Consider the following 10,365-nt stretch of genomic DNA (forward strand, 5'->3'; position numbering starts at 1 on the left):
TGGCTGGGATACGCGGAGCCACAGGGCATGGATGTGATGGGCTTCAGCTCAGGCACACATTAATATTAATACTTATAAAAGCCATCTGTCTGGCTTGGAAACATCAGCTAGCCTCACACACAGGTAAAAGCCCATTATTACTATAACTGTGCTGGGTTTGCAGACAGAGCCTTTACCAAGGTCAGTTTGAAACATTTGCCAACAGGATACCTACACAGAGTGACGGTTGTTCACACCATCTAGGGAAAACATGCATTATGGAAATGTTTCTTCTTTTGCAATTGAACAATTCTAGACAGCATGCTAATGGCTGTAACATGGACACATTGTAATGGTTTGCTCTGTGTGTGTGCACCTGCATTTGTGGTTTTAGCCTTAGCCAAGCCATCTATTGTTTAAACACTCTGAACCATGGACCAAGAAATCTTTTTTTGTGCGCTACCATTTCCAGTTCATTTCCAAAAGCATTTTGTTAAATGGTTTGTGGACACATACAGTTGAGGTACACAGCCAATAACAAGTCAGTTGGGGAAGGTCACCGTTGTGAAGGAACACAATGTCACCCATGTCCCTCTGCCACCCGTTGGAGGAAGTTAGCGATGAAGTAACAGCCAGTTGTCATTTGCATGTTGATAAATTGGCCCATGATGCAGTATCACTACCTGGAAGCAGTCTGAATTAATGGAGCACACAACAGAGAGTGATTCTAATGTGTCAGAACGTGCCTTTCTATGTTTGTGTAGTAGCCTTGACGTTCAAGCACAAGGGCAATGAGGAAATAAAACGAATATAATTTGAAATTATAGTTATTGAGCTGTATCGAAATCAATGAAATGAAATGAGAGGATGTTGACAGAGCAGAATGAAAACGAGATTTCAATGTTAATAGTCATGATGTCAGTTGTCAGGCCTATTCTTAGAATTTCGATGGAATGCAACAGAAACTTCAAACCATTGGTGGAAATATGGAAGAAATTAGACAATAAACGCTAATATGGTTTCATCTGTCATGTTATTTGTCACTGCAGGAAATAAATATAACTCTATTCTTTGGGTTGAGATGCAAAGAGTCACAGTACAATTTGTGCTTGGACAAATACACAATACTTCTGTGTATCAGGCCTGTGTATCTGTAAGCAGCCATGACCAAAGAGATCCTGGTTTACTACAAAAGAAAAGGTAATTCTACGTAGGTGGAGGAGCAGCCCTAAAGGCCTTCAAATCCCCTTCCAGGAAGTGCAGAGGGGCAGAAAGAGTAGAGTGCTAGCAGTTTTCACCCCCACCTGGACTTCCTTGAACTTAACAGAATCTTGCTGTGTCAATACTCTTAGCAAGAGGGTGGATGAAGGGATAAAGGCCTCTATTCTCCTTCTACACAGCCTATTAGGCTGGACAATACAGTCATATTAGGTTGAAGGCTGTCCTCAGTACATTTTTTATCTGAGCAAATTAAACTCTGAGCCCCTGCGGTGTCCTCTGGGAGGATACTTGACACTGTCCCTCACCCCAAACAAAGACACACACTGAGACACAGCACTACCCTGGAAGATGGGTCCCCACCACCAATGAGAGGGAGAGAAAAAGAATGAAGGAGAGAATAAAGAGATTGAAAGAGAAGCCCCAAGCTCAGATCTCCTATCCTGTTGTGAAGATGTATATAAAGTAGAAGACTTGTAATGATCTGGGGTATTAATGCAGTCGCACACCGCAGTTCAAGGAAATGATTACACTAAAAGGAAAAAAGGGGAAGGTGAATCTAAATAGTCACTGGGTGGGAGTCAAAACCAAAGCACCAGACTAAAACAAGTCTGTGACTCTCCTGAGGGGGAGCAACGGCTGGTAATATTTCACCGCTGACGTACCCAACAATACGCGCCGGGTGACAAATAACCCGGGACATGATTGAAATCTGACAAAATACCACTGTGTTTTATAATAACGTCCCCCAGCAGAAATATGGCTGTGGTAACTAAACAGTGCTTCATCACCCCATGCCACTCTCAACGGTTCCCCATTATGGGCCAGATCATTGTGTTATGCCTCCCCTCTCCCCAGCTGACCGCTGGACTGACAGTATAGGCTTGGCGCTTTGACATTGACAAATATTTGCACTGACAAGGCCACAAATCAAGCCGAGACAAGTTTTAAAACTCAATATTCACTCAACGTGCATCTGCTATATTCTTGTTAGAAGTGTGATATGCTACTCTCTCCCTTCCAAGTTATTTTATTATTACGTATTGACAGCAACAATAATAAAGTTGTGGTGCTTTCATGCCATGGAGGGAAGAGGGGGTGAACGGGGGTATGGGGCCTTGGACTAACTGTAATGGTTGAATGGTCACATGGTATAGTAGCAAAATACATTTTATTTTATGAAATAGAGTACCATCCACTAATTTGACCCTCTAGCACTTAGATTATATCAATTGTTTCTTATTTTTTTTAACTCAAAATGATCTTAATATTTCCCTAGACCTAGACTTCTATCATAGGTAGAATTTCGATCAATCTTGTTCATCACTATTATCAATGTTATGATTTACTGTCAAATCATTTGATGCTGGTTCTTTTGTCATTCTGGTGCATGTTCTGTATGTTCTTCAATGCAATCTGAACCCATAATTATAGTCTAATATCTCTCATTATTTTCAGCCTTGTCGACCACGTAGACCCTAATAGTGCATGCTACGCGCCAGTACGTGTGCTTAAGGCCCATTGTTAACATAAGGCCAAATCTGTAATATAGCATGGACAATTAAGTGCACAATTTTTTTATAAATGCTAAATCCCTCACTGTGAATTATTTAATCCCTCCTCTCCAGTTCATTTAATAGAGCTCTTTCTGCGGCAGTTTGAGTCACAGAAAACTAATTTCATTCTGCTCTTTGATTTAATTAGATTTTATGATATATGGTATTACTAATTCGGTGGCTCACCATGCGTAGTCTGGGCCTGTCACGTGCATTGGCGGCGAGCTGTCAGAACCCCATTTTTAACAGTATTGAAAAATTCAAGCTTTATTATTGCCCCCTCACTCATATTCTCCCATCAGGAGGAAAGTAATGAGCTTTTCCCTCTTTTCTCTCTCGCCTTCACTTGCTTTACCGTGTCTCCCACTCTCTCATTGTCCCTCTCTCTCTCATTCTCTCTCTCATTCTTGCTCTCTTTCTCTGAGACTAACAGTGAGTGTAAAGAGAGGCTCAGAGAGAGACAATAGAAGTATGGGTACAGGAGAACAGGGGGAAGAGGAAGAGCAATAAGAGAGAGGTATAGACATGGAGAGAGAATTAAAATGAACATAAGTACAGGAAGAGAGTAACGAGGAAAGAGAGAGAAGGAATGGAACAAAATGAAAGGGTATCAGAGAGAAGTGGAATGAGAGTGAAAGAGAGAGGAAAAGAGAGAGGGGGGGTGGAGAGAGTAAGAGGGATGGAGATCCTGCCATACGCTCACAGTGCTCGGGGCTTGCTGCACTAGCATTAGCTCTCTGATTCATGAGATAAGTTTCCCAAACTGCCCGTGGCTATAAGCTTTTAGTTCCTTTGGCTGTCATTTAGACTCTAAAGAGTATTTTGGTTAATGCACTGTTTTAATGAGAGCGCAGCGCACGCTAATATATTTGACTGTATGAAAGGTCACAACAGGAAACAAAACAGATTGGGGGGAATGTAGCGCAACGGCGGCGCTGTCAAGACGCAAGGCGGATTTTCAGGGAGGGGGTTAGAGGTGTGGGATGGAGAAAAAGAGGGTAGGGAGGGAACAGGGGGGAGTGTTAGCCTGGCAGGCAGCCCGCTATGCATTCCACAGCTCGTGCCCCCTATACCCAGCATCCCGCTCTCCCTAATGGGCCTATAAGAACTGATGGGCTGCCACTCACCCCAACAGTTGCGCCCCATCCATCACAGGGCCTTAAGCAGAAAAAGAGAGAGAGATTGAGAGGGGGAGAGAGAGGGGGAAAGAGTCGAGCAATGTAAGGGGCAGACACCTAGAGGAGGCACGTGTTTCATTACCCATATAATCACTTGTCTGATTGCCATACAAGCAATGGAGTCGCACTCCACGGCAGCCTCAGACAATTTATGGCCATCCAGGTATGAGATTCCCAACAACCCGTTAAATATCCTAGTCGGAACATCAGCCAGAGACAGGAGGAGGGATTCCATAAAACTTTACAAGTCGTTTCATAGCAAGATTCCATCCAATTTCCCACTGTAACTTAGAAAATTATTTTATTTGGATTCCTTTTGTACATGTTGTAATTTGTCATTCAGTTTATGGATTTTATCCTTAATTTCAACCATCCTCGATTTGATTATACTGTTTATCAGAATGAATTCCAATTATTGGCTGTTAACCTTGGGAACCTAATAAACTGCATGTAGGTTGGCTTATTTCAACAACACATTGTCCAACAACACATAGGCAAATGACAGGCAATGCAACGCTATCACAGGTCTAATAAACAGAGACTCAACTGTGCATCAATAAGCAAGACCCTCCCTTCACTTTGCATAGGCTACAGTAAACATGTCGTTGGCATGTCATCATGGGTGGACGGCGTGGGGCCATCACAGGAAGCAGACTGGTGCCTGCATTTAGACACCAAACCCCATAATCCATTCATAATCAACGGTAATCCATTCAAAAGGAATCAAACATTTACAGAGGTGCTATGGCAGAGTGGGAGGACGATTCATCATCTCCCCACCACCATCTCGTTTCTCTTCCTCTCGTTATGCTCGCGGCGTCTCAATCTACCTATGCAAATGAGTCCGGGGAGGCGAGTTAGCTGACACTGAGACTTGTGTATAGAAATGATGAACAAATATTGATCCATTTCGAGGGGTTGGCACAGTGACATGTGGTTTGAAGTGCCTGGTGGTGAGCTGAACTCATGACACCCCCTACATGTAGTATGGTTTCTTCCCCAAGCAGGAAGTGACAGCACTGTCAAGGTGAATTAGCAGCATATGTCAAGCTTTTGTTATAAATCCTGGCCTACTGTAAGCCTCATTTTCCGGTGCTGTGTACGTACACGACTGACGATATATCAACACTACTCCCAGATTAATAATTCAGAGGGGTGATTCCACCGGGGGAGTCATGACGGGATGTGGGTTCAGACACGTTGTTGAGGGTGAGGTGTTTTGGGCTGAAAAGTGTATACCCTTCATTGTAATCCTCTATTGGTGCCTGTAGGGCCCTTGGCCCAGACTATTCCCTCAGTCCCCTATTACTGGAACCATTTGTTTATTGGGCAGTAATTACAAACTTCAAGCCCAGAGGCAAACAGGCAGAGACCAATAACCCTGTAATGATGTGTACATTGGTGACAGAATATTATGACCGCAAAATAATCGAACAATGAGTTTGTCATAAAAAAATCGATATGATCTTACTACAGAACAGCGGATATTGTTTCGTTAGAGTCTAGTTACATGTTGGGTTCATGAAGGTATTGTATATTGCTTATTAAGTAAGGTGTCTTATAAATCCTATATGAAGTGTCAGCGAGATAAAACTGCATGTTTTATTTAGGTGTTTCATGTATATTTTCTCCACACAGAGGTTAAAAATCACATCCTATCCTGAATAAAAAATCTCCCATTTCCAGCACTCCAGAACCCATCTACAGCTCCTACTGTAAGAAGGCAATCCCTATTACCGCTGAATAAAGTGGACTCTTTTTTATTTGAAATGAACATGTCAGTAATTTCTTGGAGATTGATGACTCCTTACATGCGGGCCCAATAAATGAAATATAGATGAGGCTCAGTTCTCTCTTTTAATATTTAAGGCAATATTAAAGTCCTCTTACATCTCATGGAAATAGTTTTATTTAAAAGGAATAAGACCATTGGGCATTGTTTACTGAACACCTCATGCATATTTGATGTACCCGGGCGGTACTTGGAGAAATTCAAAGGCCCCTGGAATCGTTACTGTTTTGCAGAACGTATAAAACGACTTAAGAGGAAGTAAAATGGCATTGCTGTACTCCCTTGTTGCTTGATGGAGAAATGCTCTGATGAAGGTGGTGGTGGTGCTAAGATGGAGGGAGAGGTTCGTACAATAGATGGCTTAGATTGTATTTCTTCTATTGGATCGTAATGTGTGCTCGGTGAGGAAATTGATGTTTAACGTGGCCGAGCGGACGAACGGGATGAATTGCCATTTTAAAACGAAGGCCCATGGGTAGAAAGGGAGGAAGTTGGAAGTAGGGCGAGGGGAGGAAGCTGCTAGAATTGCTTTGGAGATTTGAAACAAGCCAGAGAGGAAGCGAGTTCTATGCAGAAACAGAAAATGATACCGTGGTATAACCAGGTAATTGTCTCGGTTAGGAAGTTCTTTAAGTGCACTGAGACAGGGAGCTTACAGAACATGCAAGACACACAAAGGGCTAAATCAACCAAGGGGATTCTTGCCACCATACAAAACCTGACCCCCCATCATGACTTTGTGTGTGATATGCTTTCAGATGGTAGAAAAGTGTAATATTAGGGAATAAAGTCTTAGCCTCAAGTTAAATGACTGACCCCAAAATCGTTCTATAGTCAACTGTGAGAACTTGGGGATGACAGAGGTAGCCATCATTTATGATGCATTCATGATGACAGAGAGGTATGCACTGGTATGCACCACATCAGTGTATTAGTGACTGATCAGTGTCCACTGAGTTGTTTTCTGATTGAGCTTAAGTTTTGAATGTCATTTATTGATGTGTCCAACTGTCGATGAATTTGTTACAGAGGAGCACACAAGTAGTCTGGTAAAAGCGGCATGGAGACAAGATTTATAAATGGTATTGTATACAGTTGAAGTCGGAAGTTTACATACACCTTAGCCAAATACATTTAAACTCAGTTATTCACAATTCCTGACAGAGAGAATGATTTATTTCAGATGTTATTTCTTTCATCACATTCCAAGTCGGTCAGAAGTTTACATACACTCAATTAGTATTTAGTAGCATTGCATTTAAATTGTTTAACTCGGGTCAAACGGTTCAGGTAGACTTCCACAAGCTTCTCATAATAGGTTGGGTGAATATTGGCCCATTCCTCCTGACAGAGCTGGTGTGACTGAGTCAGGTTTGTAGGCCACCTTGCTCACACACGTTTTTTCAGGTCTGCCCACAATTTTCTATAGGATTGCATCAGGGCTTTGTGATGGCCACTCCAATACCTTGACTTTGTTGTCCTTAAGCCATTTTGCCACAACGTTGGAAGTATGCTTGGGGTCATTGTCCATTTGGAAGTGTCACGTTCTGACCTTTATTTCCTTTGTTTTGTCTTTATTTAGTATGGTCAGGGCGTGAGTTGGGGTGGGCAGTCTATGTGTGTTTTTCTATGTTGGCGTTTTGAGTTCAGCCTAGTATGGTTCTCAATCAGAGGCAGGTGTCGTTAGTTGTCTCTGATTGAGAATCATACTTAGGTAGCCTAGGTTTCCCTTTTGAGTTGTGGGTGTTTGTTTCCGTGTGAGTGTTTGTTGCCACATGGTACTGTTTCGGTTTCGTTCGTTTCACATTTATTGTTTTGTAGTGTTCAGTATACAGTAAGTCTTTAAATAAACATTATGGACACTTACCACACTGTGCATTGGTCCTCCGATCCTTCTCGCGTCTCCTCTTCAGAAGAGGAGGAAGAATGCCGTTACAGAAACACCCACCAAGAAAAGACCAAGCAGCGTGGTAACGAGCAGCAGCAGCAGGAGAGGCAGCGATACCTGGAGAGATGGACTTGGGAAGAGATATTAGACGGCAAGGGACCCTGGGTACAGCCGGGTGAATATTGCCACCCCAAGGCAGAGCTGGAGGCAGCGAAAGCTGAGAGGCGGCATTATGAGGAGCTAGCTCGGCAGCGTGGCTGGAAGCCCAAGAGGCAGCCCCCAAAATTTATTGGGAGGGGCACACGGGGAGTGTGGCGAGTTCAGGTAGGAGACCTGCGCCAACTGCCCGTGCTTACCGGAGAGCGAGAGGGACTGGGCAGGCACCGTGTTACGCGGTGGAGCGCACGGTGTCCCCGGTGCGTGTGCATAGCCCGGTGCAGTACATTCCAGCTCCTCGGATTGGCCGGGCTAGTGTGGGCATCGAGCCATCTACGCATCTGGTCTGCAGTTTGTCTCCTCGGGCCGGCGTACATGGCACCAGCCTTACGCATGGTGTCCCCGGTTCGCCAGCACAGCCCAGTGCGGCTATTCCACCTCGCCGCACTGGCCTGGCTACGGGGAGCATTCAACCAGGTAAGGTTGGGTAGGCTCGGTGCTCAAGAGCTCCAGAGCGCCTGCATGGTCCGATCCCGTGCCACCTACATGCACCAGCCCTCCGGTGGCAGCCCCCCGCACCAGGCTGTCTCTCCGTTTTCTCCCTACAGGTGCTCCCGCCTGTCCAGTGCTGCCAGAGCCTTCCTCCTGCTCAGCGCTGTCAGAGTCTCCCGTCTGTCCTGAGCCGCCAGAGTCTCCCATCTGTCCTGAGCCGCCAGAGTCTCCCGTCTGTCCTGAGCCGCCAGAGTCTCCTGTCTGTCCTGAGTCGCCAGAGCCGCCAGTCTGTTCTGAGCCGCCAGAGCCCCTAGTCTGTCCTGAGCCGCCAGAGCCGCCAGTCTGTCCTGAGCCGCCAGAGCCGTCAGTCAGCCAGGAGCCACCAGAGCTGCCAGCCAGCCAGGAGCCGCCAGAGCCGCCAGTCAGCCAGGAGCCGCCAGAGCCGGCAGTCAGCCAGGAGACGCCAGAGCCGTCAGCCTGCCAGGAGCCGCCAGAGCCGTCAGCCAGCCAGGAGCCGCCAGAGCCGTCAGCCAGCCAGGAGCCGCCAGAGCCGTCAGCAAGCCAGGAGCCGCCAGAGCCGTCAGTCAGCCAGGAGCCGCCAGAGCCGTCAGCCAGCCAGGAGCTGCCAGAGCCGTCAGTCAGCCAGGAGCAGCCAGAGCCATCAGTCAGCCAAGAGCTGCCAGAGCCGTCAGCCAGCCAGGAGCTGCCAGAGCCGTCAGTCAGCCAGGAGCTGCCAGAGCCGTCAGCCAGCCAGGAGCTGCCAGAGCCGTCAGCCAGCCAGGAGCTGCCAGAGCCGTCAGTCAGCCAGGAGCTGCCAGAGCCGTCAGCCAGCCAGGAGCTGCCAGAGCCGTCAGCCAGCCAGGAGCTGCCAGAGCCGTCAGTCAGCCAGGCGATGCCAGAATCGCCCTTCACTCCGGAGCTCCCGTAGTCTCCCGCCTGTCCGGCGCTGCCGGAATCTCCCATCCGTTCGGGACCCATGGCTAGGGTCCCCAGTCGGAGGTCGGCGGCAAGGGTCGCCGCTCATAAGAGGCCACGGGGGCGGTTGAGGAGGCGGACAAAAACTGTGGTGAAGTGGGGTCCATGTCCCGCGCCAGAGCCGACACCGCGGACAGACGCCCACCCAGACCCTCCCCTATAGGTTCAGGTTTTTCGGCCGGAGTTCGCACCTTTGGGGGGTGGGGGGGGGGGGGTACTGTCACGTTCTGACCTTTATTTCCTTTGTTTTGTCTTTATTTAGTATGGTCAGGGCGTGAGTTGGGGTGGACAGTCTATGTGTGTTTTTCTATGCTGAGGTTTTGAGTTCAGCCTAGTATGGTTCTCAATCAGAGGCAGGTGTCGTTAGTTGTCTCTGATTGAGAATCATACTTAGGTAGCCTGGGTTTCACTTTTGAGTGTTTGTTTCCGTGTGAGTGTTTGTTGCCACACGGTACTGTTTCAATTTCGTTCGTTTCACGTTTATTGTTTTGTAGTGTTCAGTTTATGTCTTTAAATAAACATTATGGACACTTACCACGCTGCGCATTGGTCCTCCGATCTTTCTCGCGTCTCCTCCTCAGAAGAGGAGGAAGAATGCCGTTACAGGAAGACCCATTTGCGACCAAGCTTTAACTTCCTGACTGATGTATTGAGATGTTGCTTCAATATATCCACATCATTTTTCTCATCATGATGCCATCTATTTTGTGAAGTGCACCTGTCCCTCCTGCAGCAAAGCACCCCCACAACATGATGCTGCCACCCCCGTGCTTTACGGTTGGGATGGTGTTCTTTGCCTTGCAAGCGTCCCCCTTTTTCCACCAGACATAACGATGGTCATTACGGCCAAACAGTTCTATTTTTGCTTCATCAGACCAGAGGACATTTCTCCAAAAAGTACGATCTTGTCCCCATGTGCAGTTGCAAACCGTAATCTGGCTTTTTTATGGAGGTTTTGGAGCAGTGGCTTCTTCCTTGATGAGCGGCCTTTCAGGTTATGTCGGTATTGGACTCATTTTACTGTGAATATAGATACTTTTGTCCCTGTTTCATTCACAAGGTCTGTTGCTGTTGTTCTGGGATTGAATTGCACTTTTGATTTGCACAGAACGCGTCTCCTTCCTGAGCGGT

General features: G+C 46.6%; 1 pseudogene; it reads left to right on the plus strand.

The window, feature by feature from the left end:
* The first annotated feature begins 1,142 nt into the window (after nt 1-1,142).
* LOC149985651 (uncharacterized) lies at nt 1,143-9,397 on the plus strand (annotated as a pseudogene).
* The last annotated feature ends 968 nt before the right edge of the window (nt 9,398-10,365 follow it).

The sequence above is a fragment of the Oncorhynchus mykiss genome, chromosome 1 (assembly GCF_057628025.1).
Source record: "Oncorhynchus mykiss isolate SJ-2025 chromosome 1, ASM5762802v1, whole genome shotgun sequence".
In the NCBI taxonomy this organism is placed as follows: Eukaryota; Metazoa; Chordata; class Actinopteri; order Salmoniformes; family Salmonidae; genus Oncorhynchus; species Oncorhynchus mykiss.